We start from the raw sequence: 13,482 nt of genomic DNA, 5'->3' as shown, positions 1-13,482 counted from the left end.
GCCTCAAACAACTTCTCTATGATGTGGATGACATACTGGATGCGTTTGCCACTGAAGTTCTACGGCTGAAATTGAAATATGAAAATCAGACCCACCTTCGCCAAACCCAACAGGTAACTAACTCTGTTCCTCTTACTCTCAAGTTAAATTTGTGTTTCTTCTTTGTTGAAATCTACTGCAGAATTTGCGGTTAATGGCATCAATTTGCAGGGAATTGGAAGGTTTGGATCAAAAGTAAGGGAAGATGAGAGTTTAAAAAGTATAGCCCAAGAAGGTATTGTTCTAGGTTTGAATCCTAGCATAGCATCTGGGTCCTCAAGGCCCAAGGTATTAAGTCAGAGGCCACGGACGAGTTCTTTGGTGAATAGTTCTAAAGTTTTTGGCAGAGAGGAAGATACATGGAAGATTGTTAAATGGCTGCTATTATACAAAACTCTAAGTCATCCGGGTAACACTGGTAGTAATTTCTTCGGTGCTTTCCATAATAGGCATGGGTGGAATTGGAAAGACGGACCTTGCTCAACTTGTTTATAATGATGACATGAGGAATGAGAACTATGGAAGATGGGATGCTTTAAGCAGCGCCTCCTCATTTCCTCATTTGGTGAATGAGGAAGCAAGATATTGGTTACAATAGGGAACAAAGGGGTGTATCAATTGTGCGCACTGATCCAAACAATCATGATCATGATTTCATCATCTGATGATGCGAATGAAAGTTGGAAGTATTTGGTGAACAAGTTTTGAAGAAATGTTAGGGTTTATCTTTGGCTATAAAGACACTGGCTGGTGTCTTGGGAGATAAAGGGGAGAATTGTGAGTGGGAAAAATATTTTGGAGAGTGAAATATGGGATTTAAGGGACAGTACTAATATCATTCCATCACTTGTGTTGAGCGATCATCATCTTCCTCTGCATCTGATGAGGCGCTTCACATATTGTGCTTTATTTCCCAAGGACTACGAATTCGACAAGAGTTCGTAGGATTATGGATGGCAGAAGGTATTGTGCAATCGAAAGGAAAGAAACGGCTTAAAGATATAGGAGTAGGGTATTTCGACGATCTCTCTATGAAGTCTTTCTTTGACACATCTAAGACTCGTCCTTATGAAAAAATATACAAGTCGACTTGGAAATGCTATGATATGTGGTGGTGTATGAATGGGGTTACCTATACTGACGACTACTTTTCTGAGAATGATGATAGATATTCATATCATGACTTATTACAATGTTTTGGCATTGAGTCCTTTTCTGAATCAACTAAAATTTCTGGATCATCAAAGTTTGTGGAATATTACAAGATGAAAAAATTGTTTGACTCTCAACATCAATCACTTCATGATTGCAACTCAAACGTCGACGATGGTGGTGAAGTAGAATTCCATTGGCTTAATGAGCTATATGTCTTTAGATGTCCCAACATGAAGAAATTACCACACACCCTTCCTTCCTTGGTGAAACTTGCAATAGAAGCTTGTGAAGAACCCTCTTTCCTTCCAATGCTGCCATCATTCGAGAGGTTGCTGTTAGGGCAATGCAGTGAAATGGTACCTGGGAAGGTGTCTGATTTATCATCACTTTCATCCTTATGCATGAAAGGTATTTTAAATCTGTCTTCGCTACCTGGTGGATTCTTCCAACACCTAACAGCCCTTCAACAATTAGAAATTACATATTGTCTTGCTCTTGAGTCCTTTCCAGACATAAGGTTACCTAGCACACTTCAGGAGCTATCGATTTAAATTGTGGGAAGCTGAATTCCTTGCCTAAGGGACTGCATGAACTCACAAATCTCCAACAATTAAAAATTAGAGGTTGTCTTATTGTCAAGTCCTTTCCAGACATGGGGTTACCCATCACACTTCGGACACTTCGATTTCAAATAGTGGGAAGCTGAATTTCTTGCCCAAGGGACTGCACAAACTCACAAAACTCCAACAATTAGAAATTGGAGATTGTCTTGCTCTTGAGTCCTTTCCAGACATGGGATTACCCAGCACACTTCGGGACCTATGGATTTTAAATTGTGGGAAGCTGAATTCCTTGCCCAAGGGACTGCACAAACTCACAAATCTCCAACAATTGAACAATTTGGGATGCTCTTTTCTTATGGAGTGCAATAACCCCTGTATACCTTGGGCCTTCATAATCTCACCTCTCTTTCAGATCTCACTGTTGGTGGATGTCCTGCTCTCATGTCCATTCCAAAGGGCCTGCTTCCGAACAATCTTAGGAAATTTTAGATCTATGGCTGCCTGATTCTTGAATCCTTACATGATGGACTCTCTAACCTAACCTCTCTTGAAGGTTTGGAGATTGTAAATTGTCTAATGCTAAACCAATTGTACCAAAAGAAGGAAGGAGAACTGTGGTCCAAGATTGCCCATATCCCTACCATAATGATAGATTTGCAACGTCAATAAATCCTAACCGCCAACTATGGGCATTCCCTTTCACAACAAAACCCAATGATGGAATACTACAGAGTACTGACGGATATGTCTATAATGCAGTAACACAGTAAAAGCATAGATGCAATGCAACCAATTGAATGAGGTATTTCTTCTGCAATCAGAAATATATGATTTACATCTCTCTTTTTTGTTATACCATGTGTGAGTTTAATTTCATTTCTCTTGATATAGGTGAATGACAAGATGTGAAGAGCATGACTGAATGATGGAACAGATATCAGGGGCAGATTATTATTACTGAGAGAAATCGCTTCTCTTTGAAAATGCTCAAGAATCCAAACAACGTGATAAAGCAGTTGCGTGCGACATTTCAACTAATTAGCATTCTGTAGCATTGAATCTATAGGTTATCACTTATCAGCCGCCAGTTAGTTTCTGCCAACACTAAGGGTCCGTTTGATAATGTTTCTGCCGTTTCTGTTTCAAGAAACGGCAGAAACATAAATTTTCGTTTCTAGAAACAGAAACGGAATTGAAGGTGTTTGATAAGTCATGTTTTTAGAAGTCGATAGTAACCAATGAAAGAATGGCCACAAGTCGTTTCTAGAAACGGCGAAACAAGTTGAACTTGTTTTGCCTAAGTCGTTTCTTGAATCATAAATAAGTAAAAATTCTTATTTCTATTTCTGAAAATAAGTGAAACGGAACAGTTTTATCAAACGCTTTTTACTCCGTTTCTTGAAACGTTATCAAACGGGCCCTAAAGCTTCAATTGGTCATAATAAATGATGAAAGTTATACAATGGAGGAATCTGTTCTATAAGTCATTCTTACACTAGTGGGTAGGTTTAATTGTTCTCTCTCTATTCCAAATCTTTGCAGAATTATTGGAAAGCAAAAATTGTGGTGTTGATTAATTCTATTCTCACTTGAGTCTCACTTACACAGGCGGATCTGTCTTGTTTTCGCCAACTTTCTCTTGCTTGACTGTATTATGCAAGTAAGGCAGACGTTTTGTGCTTAATACATTTATGCATTTTAACCTCCTTAAATTTACCATGCTAGTAGTAACCCTCCTAAATTTGTGGACTCCTACCTAAATTGTTCCTCTGTAATCTTAACTCATGGTCCCTTTCCTCTTTATCTGATAGACATGCTGGGAAACTCTCTGTGGGTACAATCTTTTTCTTCATAAGTTAAATAACCTCCTTTCCATTTTAGACTTAAATGTAATATTGATTGTGGCATTATAGGCAGCTATGACTTGTTTTGTTTTGTTCAGTAAAAGTAAGAGATACGAGGAGGAGGGGTTTATTTTCTATACTCCCTCTCTCCTCTCTCAAGGACACATGCATATATAGATCCCCCACCCCAATTTGACTTCTAGAGATTGTTGCTTTGGAGTCTATTGGAGTTTTAATAAATATAAGTTGGTCTAAGCTAAAAGCTACTCAAGTTGTGCAAAAGCTTCACATAAGCCATGGATTGTATTTGATGAGTCTACAGCCAGGATTTGATCCCAAGACTAGAGTAAACCTTGTAAACACCTCCTTTCACTTGGAAATTAATGTCAATTCTATGACACATCTTTATTCAAGCAGACTTTCTAAAATGAAAAGCTATTACTTGTTCACTGTTGGCTATGTATTTCTTTACACATGCATGATCAAGAGTATACACTTGCTATTATATTATGAATTGATGGGAAAATAAGTCTGAACTTCACAAACATCAATAAACATATATGACTTCTTATCTACATGCTTGAGCCCTTTAAGTTTTGAATTGAGAAGTACTATTAGACAATGAGGACTAGCTTCAATGTCTTACCAGGAAAAAAAGAAAAAGCTTCAAGATAGAGGCCTAATGCCTAAAATTTATCTTTGCAGCCCTCAATCTGCCTCAAAATTCTCAAGGCAAGAACACTCAACTTAGCTGGGATTTTTTGACATTTGAACTAGAACCGGAAGATTGTGGGACTTGTGTCAATGTCCTACTCTGAAATTGTGAGTACCTTTGCACCTCTCTCTCCCTGTTTCATACACATACAGAAAAAAAGAAATGTATGCAAAGTGAATTATATGCCTGCCTTTTTCTACCAGGAAAAAGGAAGAAATATGTGCCTTCCAAAAAAAAAAAAAAAAAAAAAAGACGTATGGTTTCATCGAGAGCTGGACTAATCCTGGGACATTTTAGGGCCCAAATTTTGAGTTTGGGAATTTGACTTGAGGTTTCAGTTAAAAGCTAGTTCCCTTGCAGTCCAAGCGTAAATGTGATCTTCACAGTCACAGTTCCCCTGTCATACGTAGGGACCTCAAATGTGATCACATCTTCATCAATGGCAACCATGGTGAAGTTTGGATTGGTGATCTCGGATTGGTGACGGTTCTAAGAGACAAGAGCTCAGATTTTGATTTGATAAATATATATATATATATATATTCCTTTGGGATGTGTATGCTAGAGATGGTGACTTTTGGGTTGCCTTACACTGAATGTAAGAACCCAGCTCAGATGTACAAGAAGGTTATGGGTGGAATAAGGCCAGAAGGGTTAGGAAGGATCTTGAAGTGAGGAGGTTCATTGAGAAGTGTTTTCTTCCAGCAGAGGAAAGGTTGTCTGCCAAGGAGTTCTTGAAGAACCCTTTTCTGCAAACTCAGGATGGTCTGTGTGATTACTCTGTCAGTTGTTACACTTCAAACCCATATGTGAATAACTTCATTTGTATACAAGCAATGTGAATTGTTACAGTTCCTTCAAATATTTGTTTCTTTAATTTTTTGGCAACCATGTCAAATTAACATGGATTAAGTACATTGTGCATTGCTTTCTTAAGTCTTAACTAGCCATTAATGATAAATTCACCTTACTCCTATTTGCAAAGAACGTAAAGAGTGACCAATTTCAGTGGACTGCTTAGGTAAGGCTTCTTATATGATACATTAGTTGCTGCCAAAATTTTTTAAAGGTATTGATCACTGTAGTCAGTTATTTGTGTGGTAAACTCCGCCCAATTCGCACTTTTCCATGTCCTAAATAAAGCTTTAATTTAGTTTAATGGCTGAAATACAAAGCTAGATTGTGTGTAATCCATAGAATCCATCAACAATAGTTAATTCTTTTTCTTTTTTAGGTCATCAAAACTTTACTTGTGATAGAGATCAAGAGTGCAGATACATATTACAGAAGCATTCTCAACTAGAACTCAATGACTGTCCCAAAGACTGGTAGACTGGAACATACTCACCCTTAGTAGAAGAAAAATAGCTTGAAGCAACTCAGTTTCCATATGCATATTATGTTATTTCTCTTTCTAAGCACAGACATAGGATTTTTTTTTTTTTTTTTGCTAGAAAGCACAGACATAGGATTGCATCTTGTAAACTTAAAAATAAGGACTTGAACTTCCAACAAGTCCTTATATAGGTTCCATGGCCAGACTTGATCTTAAGCTTCAACCAAGTATTCAATAATTGCTTTGCATCCATCTTGGTCTTGGCCTAGTTTAGAAGTGCATCTATGAACCCCTCTTTGGTGGCTCCCTCTTCAGCTGATTACAGTGTCCCATTCAACCTTATGAACTCCTGCTAAAATATGAAGACCGTCATTAGTCAATAGTATTCATCACTTGTTGCAACTCTTTGGAGGTAATGTTCTACCACACTTTTGATTTTATAGTAACAAAGTATACTAGCTAGAACTATAACTATAAGCTTGAACTAAGTTGAATAAGTTTACATATATATATATATATATATAATGAGAAGGAAGAAAGGATTGCAATACTTGTATTGCAATTCTCCACTGATGAATCTCCTTGGTGATTTTATCAGACTTGTCTTGTACCACCTCTTATTCTTGTCAGATTCATCTTCTACATTGCCATCAATTTTGAATTCCTCATCAATGCTTGAAATACTTACAGACCTTGAAGCAGCTAGAGGAGGTGTCCTTAATTCTCCACTGATGAACCTCCTTGGTGATTTAATCAGACTTGCTTTCTTCCACCTCTTATACTTGTTAAACTCATCTTCTACTCTGTGATCCATTCTTTCTTCCTCAATGCTCAAAACAGTACTAATAGACCTAGAAGCTGGAGGAATTGTTTTTGCTTCTTCCAAAATTTTCGTTATTTCCTCCACACTTTGAAGGGAAAATCCTGGGCTGTCTTTTTGATAGTAGATGGCTTGAGCAGATTCTGTTATACCCCTTGGCAAGTTCTTTAAGAACCACGGGTGATTCTTGATTTCTTTCATGGTAATCCTCTGCAGTTATAGCTCATTTAGTTCAAAACAATCTAGATTTTACTAAGGCCAGTGGAAGAATTTCCCTGTATGTTTAAGTTTTCAGTGTCCTAGACATACCTTGGATGGATCTGCAACAAATATGCGAGAAAGGAGTTGCTTGCAATCTTGTGATAGATGAATGTAGGAGGGAATTTTGTATTGGACAGTCATAATTCGCTGTAGGAACACAACAACGATAAAAAACTTAGCCTTATCCCAACTTAATGGGGTCGGCTACATGGATCCATACAAAACAAAATTGAAAAAGTCCAAACAGGAGTGGAGGGGGGGGGTGGAGAGATGAGAAAAGATCGCTGCAGAAACACACAAAATTAAAAAGATAGTGAATTAATTACAGTCAAAGCTATGAATAATTGAGAAAGAAGATACAGAAGGAATACTTACAGAAATAGTTTTCCTTAAATTGTCTGGGTTTTCTGGATCTTCAAATGGGTATTCTCCTGCTAGCATGACATAGAGAGCTACTCCACATGACCATATGTCTGCAAACTAAAAGAACACAAAGAAGTGAACTTCAACTGATAAAATCTATTAAGGTGAAAGGGTGAAGTCCCCAAAACCAGGAAAGGAAGTTACAAAACTACCATTCCATTGTATTCTTCTTCATGTAGGACCTCTGGTGCGACGTATTCCGGTGCGACCACCAGTGATTTGGGCCTTGAATTCAGCGAAGACGACTGCACAATGATCCAGACAGCAAAGAAAATAAAAACTGAATCTTCCATTGTAAAATTTTCTTTAAAGCTAATTTTAGCTATTTTTGGATTATGAGTCACAGACCATTGAGAACCGAAAACCGCTGAGTTTCAGTCGGGGCACTGGTAATCTATCAACTAGCATATTCTCCAGCTTCAAATCTCTGTGGCAGATTTGCTAAGACCAAAAACAAGAAGTCTAGAATTAGAGGAGGAGATTAGATGTGGCATTTTAAATAACTTGTGAGATTTTTGAAGATTAAAGATGGGATTTTTATGGTTTATTGTACCATTGAATGACAGTAGCTGACACTTGAGATGAGCTGCTGAAAAAAATATCTTGCCTGAAAATTTCAAGAAAAAAAAAAAAAAAAAAAGGAAATCAAAAGAAGAAGAAGAAGCAACAGAGAAAAGGCAAAGAAGGGAGAACCTCATTTTCTGTGAATCTGCCGGCATTGCAGATTCGCTCAAACAGTTCTCCACCTGAAGCATACTCCATTACAGTAGCTACATGAGTGGGAGTCAACACGACCTGCAAAGAACCACATTGAAGGTATCACTAGTTTCAGTACCCAGTAATGCCTCTGAAAAGAGACCAAGAAGTATGAAACTTGCCTCCTTAAATTGGATTATGTGTGGGTGTCGAAGCGATCTATGGTTAGTGATCTCTTTGGTTACATTCTCATCAATCTGCAACCACATAACAAACATAAACAATTGGAACAGAGCTCTACTCATTCATCAAAGACTCAAAAAAAGTAAAATTCACAAGAACCTTGTTTCCACGTTCCATGAATTTCACAGCAACGAGATCTTGGGTCTTTTTGTTCTTCATAAGCTTCACAAAACCCATAGGTCCACCACCAATTTCTCTAACAAACTCGTACTTTTCCATTCTCTGTTTTTGATTTCTTCCCCTGTTTTCACCTCTGGATTCTGCAACTCCTTCAGCTACTCCTTGGAATCTAGTCTCTGAATCCAAAGTGAGTGGGAGAGAGATTTACAGAGAAGGAATTGGGTACTCAATCCAAACTGGAAATTTGGGATTTTGAATGTGTTTGGTTAATTATTTGTTGGCTCAGAGACGTGACAGTCACGAAGTGCTAAATGAAACGAAAGCGCCACTCACGTATTGAGTTTCCAGCCGTCGTGAGAGGGGCAGCCGGCAGCTCACCGTTACAGAAGGGTTTATTGAGACTTTATGGAGAACTTGTTCAAGACTTTTGGCGGCGTTGACATTGATATCAAAGGTCGTTGCTAAGTTAGTTATTTTCTCGGGAGATTCCTCAAACATCTTCATTAGAAGATTCTGGTACAAGGAAGAAGGGAACCTAGATACCCTAGCTTTTCTCTGCCATGTGGAATATTCTAATGAAGGATAAGGGTATCTTTGGATTTTAGCTTCAGGGTAGTGTTTCTTGTTGCTTTGGGGGGGGGGATTCCAGTGTGTGCCTGAGTGCACGAGGAAGCATCCACAAAGATGCCATTTTCTATTTCAGAGAGGGCGGGCTGATCATTTAATTTCACCCCATATGTTTGATGCATTGCCACCCCCTGAACTTTGGTCCTTATTCAACACCACCCCCTGAACTTTTAGAAAAGTCAAAACTACCCCCTAAAAATTCAAAAAATTTCAAATTGGTCCCTGCCATTAGCCGACCGTGTTAAATGAATGAAAATTTGTTAGTTTTTTTTACAATATACCCAAAATACCCCCACATATTGTGAGAGGACAATATTGCCCTCCCTTTCATTTCTTCTTCTAAACCCATCTCCCTCTCACTCCTCACTCACTCGGTAGAGCAAGAAGAAGAAGAAGAAGAAGAAGAAGAAGAAGAAGACGGTAACCTGCAACTCGATCGTGCCCTTCAGAGTGCGATTCTCAGGTAGAAAGCTAACTGACGTGTGAACCTCTTCTCTCCGGCGTGCAAATCTCTTCCCTCCGGCGTGCAAACCTCTCCCAAGGTATGTAGGGTTCAGCTTCTTCTTCTTGGGCATTTAGTGTTCTTCTTCCTTGGTTAATCTAGGGTTTGGTTATTTCATTTTTCAGTATTTCTTAATGGAACTAGACTCGAAGGAGAGAGCTGGGTTTATGTTGGTGTCTTTGGGCTTAAAAATTGGGATTTGAGAGCACACTGTTTGGGATTTATATGGTTTTGAAAGTATGACAAAAAATTTGTTAGTGTTAATTGTGGAAGATGACCAATTTCAAAGGGACTTGTTTTCAAAATCTTACATGGAATGGATATTGCTTTATACTTTTTCTTCGCCCCCCTTCTTACAGATTGTTTGCCTGTATCTTCGATTGCTATAATTTTATGAGTTGTTTTATAGCTTGGTGTGATTGATATTTGGCCATAAACTTGCGGCATTTTGGCTTTTTTTTCAGTGTTTTCTCTGTTCTAGATCTATGACTTGTGTTCCCTGTGTTTGAGTTTTGGGTCTATATTTTGAGCATTTCTCATATTCTAGATGCTAAGTAATTGTAATCCACTTTTACCACGTTTAATTTGCAGATAACCGATGTCTACCACGAGTGTCAATGACAGCAAGCAAAGTGGGTTAAGGTTTGTGAATGTTAGATGCAAATGTCCTGAACCCAAAAGGGCATTGGTGCGAATATCAGAGTCTAGTTCGAACTCAAACATGTTGTACTACTGTTGCCCTGAAGCACCAAGAGGATGTCAATTCTTCTTATGGTGTGAATCTATAGCTGCACCAAGACTTTTGCCACCCCCTGCAACTAATTCAGAAGCAGTTGTTGGTGAAAGAATCCAGAGTCAACAGATGAAAGAAGAGATTCGTGCCTTGAAGAAAAGAATTAAGCATTTAGAGAAAGCGTATGGAACGATGAAAATTGTAATTGGTGTGCTTGTGGTGGTGTGTTTAGTGATATGTGTTAAAAAATGACTTTACAATGTTTAATAGTGAAGTTGTGTTGAGTATGTAAGAATCTGAACTAAATGAAATCGTTGATTCTCATTGTTTTTATTACTAAGTTGTTGATTAATCCTGACCCTCAAATTGAATGGGTAGCATTTTGATGGAGAGAGGGCCAGCATTGTGATGAGTTCCGAAAACAAATGGACAACATTTTGGCTGTAAACGGGTTGCATTTTGGCTATAAAATGACAGTTAATACCTGTAAATAAATAATTCTAAATTGACAATGTGATTTTCGCATACCAAATTGACATCTCATGTCTAATATTAAATGGATAATATCTTAATTAAATACCTGAAACATTACACACCTGAAACTAACATATTTCATCACAACCTATACCATAAAGAAACATCCAAAACATATCCATGAATAGATGTTCGTAACATATTCCATACAACCATGTATAGTGTGAAATAAAAATAGTTCTTAAAAAAAACAAATCCGTCAAAAACATCCAAAACCATAAGGAAACACCCAACTGTCTTAAACTCAGAAAAAGTAACTTAATACAACATTGTTTTGTTGTACTAAATTAAAACATCTAGATTGCTTGTACTTCATTTCTTCTCCCTCTCCCTTGCTGTCCTCTTTGCTTGATTGGTCTTCTGTTTGGTCAGTACCTTGTCCTGTAAACACCCAACTGTGCTAGACATAGATACCTGTGATCTAGTCAGTCGTTGAGATGTGCTGATCTCATCTTCACTTTCACCTTTATGTTTCTTCCACACAACAACAACTAAGTATGAGATATTTATTAAACAAGTTTCAATTAAATAAATAAAGTGAATTGCATTTACCTTCATATTCTTCTTTTTACTAGTACATCCATCCTGCTCAGCATCTTCAGCCCTCGGGCATATCCTCCTATTGTGTCCTTCCTTCTTGCAGATGTCACACCTAATTAATGATGATCTCTTCCTGAAATATGAAGGAAGTGCTTCTCATGCTTCTCTTTTCCTGATTTTGTGAGGTTTACCTGGTAATCTCTTCAGATTTGGTGGTAGTATTCTCTCATTAGGAGCATCATCCTTCAACACTGTCAGATCTGGAAGTGGATGGATCAACTCTTTGTATGTATCTAAGTATTTTTCAATACTGAAAAATGGATCACAATAGTTGACCAACTCTTCCCTTATGTATGATATAGAAGCTGCAGCATGGAGACAAGGTATACTAGTGCTTTCCTAAACTCTACAGTCACATCTGTAATGGTTCAGATTAACCACAAATCTATTTCCAAATTTATCTAAGACCTCAAATTGACCTTCACCTTCCGTTTGACACTTGCAATGCCTTGCTTCTTGTTGAACCTTGTTTAACTTCACTATAACCCTTGGTGTTACTTTACCCTCTCACATGGTTGCCTTCTCATACATTCTATGTAGCCTACCCATTATTTTCACCCTTAGGTGATCAACCAATGTGAGAATGGGTTTGCTCCTTATGTCTTCAACTCAATGATTAAATGACTCAGTCATATTGTTCGTGATATGGTCACTCCATGCTCTTACATCAAAGGCATGCCTTGACCACATCCTCGAGGCGTTTTCATTCAAATACAAATATGCATTTTCCTTAATCTCCTTGATGCTAATCATTTCCTTTTGAAACTGAGGTTCAGTTGAAGCTTGTGAGGCAGCCCAAAAATGTAGTCTCAATAGCATACCAGGGTGCTTTGCCTTCAGGTTTTGATATAGATGCCTACTGTAGATTCTTTGGTGAGCATAAGGGAAGATTGTGGAAATCATAACTGATAGCCCCTACACAACACATATGGAAAATGTTAGGACATGAAAATGAGTAATTGAAAATACATATAAAAAAGAAAAAAAGAGAAAGAAAAATATACCTTCTGTCTGTCTGACATGAATGTGAGTGACAAATCATCACTGTCATCGAGTAGAGCATCTTGTAAATTGTCTAGAAACTACATCCAACTATCCTTACACTCAAATTCAACTACACCATATGCAATAGAAAAAATACCATTATTCTCATCAATAGATATTGCACTCAATAGAACCCCTTCATGTCGGCCCTTGAGGTGGCAGCCATCAAGACCAATGAATGGTTTACATCCTCTTAAGCAACCCTTCTTGCAAGCATCAAAATAGACAAACAATCTTTTAAAAATCAGATTATCTCACATATGGTTCCTGGTCTCAAACTATGGCTTAAAAATACTCCCAACATCCTTCTGAAGTACCAACATAGCATAAGTAGGTAATTTTGCATATGATGTGGAATGACTTCCTTCATTAATCTCTAGGGCAATCCTGCGTGCCTTGTACAGCTTGGTGTAGTGGAACTGAAGATCATATGTTTTCTGCATGTGATCAGCCATAGTCTCTATTTTCATTTTTGGTTGAACTTTCAGCTGTTGAAGAACTTTTATTGCTACCCATCTAGATATAGCAGACTTGTTCTTGGTTGCCTTAATACATGTATGAACTGGGTTATATGTCTTTACTATGTAGGTGATACCATCTGATATTGGTGAAGCATGTAATCTCCATGAACAATTTAGTGCTTTGCATATAATTGTTACTCTAGTTTGTTCATTTTTCAACTTGATAATATCAAACCCCTCTTGTAGTATATACTCTCTCAAAGCTTCCCTGAAATGGTGCACACTTCCATATACATTACCTTTAGCTATCTTCACCTTGCGACTTTCACCCACATAGTTTTGTTCACCAAATTTGCCATAATACTCTTCAGATTCATATCCAGATAGGTCATCCTAAATTGAATCCTCAGCATTTTTCCCATAACCATCATCCTCTATAGACTCACTATCATTCTGACCATCTTCTCTTCACTTTCATCATCCCACTCATCTTCGCTGTAAATTTTCCAATCTTCATCAGATCCAACCATAGAGTCATCCGAACATACATTGTTGTTGCTAATAGCCCTACCAACCTCATCAGACAGCCTCAGTCTCTTACCAGTAGCTTCACTTCTGCTACTAGCTATTCCACTAGAAGTAGCAGTGTTCATACACCTTGCAATAGTCTTGGTACCTTTATCTCCCCTAGCAGTAGCTGTAGCACAAGCAGTAGTACTTCCACTTCCACTACTATTAGCACCAGTAGTAGCCATACATACAACAA

At 37.9% G+C, this 13,482-nt stretch overlaps 1 long non-coding RNA gene across 4 annotated transcripts; it reads left to right on the top strand.

The window, feature by feature from the left end:
- On the top strand, nt 1-5,250 carry LOC122083306. Of its 4 annotated transcripts, none has more exons than XR_006141622.1 (5): nt 1-113; nt 211-2,559; nt 2,649-2,867; nt 3,184-4,423; nt 4,727-5,250. It is a non-coding gene; the product is annotated as an uncharacterized LOC122083306 (long non-coding RNA). The 4 variants fall into 4 exon arrangements; XR_006141624.1 differs by lacking the exon at nt 4,727-5,250 and having other exon boundaries at nt 3,184-3,259; nt 4,307-4,561; XR_006141621.1 differs by lacking the exon at nt 4,727-5,250 and having other exon boundaries at nt 3,184-3,417; nt 4,307-4,561.
- The last annotated feature ends 8,232 nt before the right edge of the window (nt 5,251-13,482 follow it).

Source organism: Macadamia integrifolia, chromosome 1 (assembly GCF_013358625.1).
Source record: "Macadamia integrifolia cultivar HAES 741 chromosome 1, SCU_Mint_v3, whole genome shotgun sequence".
Taxonomy (NCBI): Eukaryota; Viridiplantae; Streptophyta; class Magnoliopsida; order Proteales; family Proteaceae; genus Macadamia; species Macadamia integrifolia.
The sequence above is the reverse complement of the archived record's forward strand: the minus strand, read 5'-3'. Positions and strand labels throughout refer to the sequence as shown.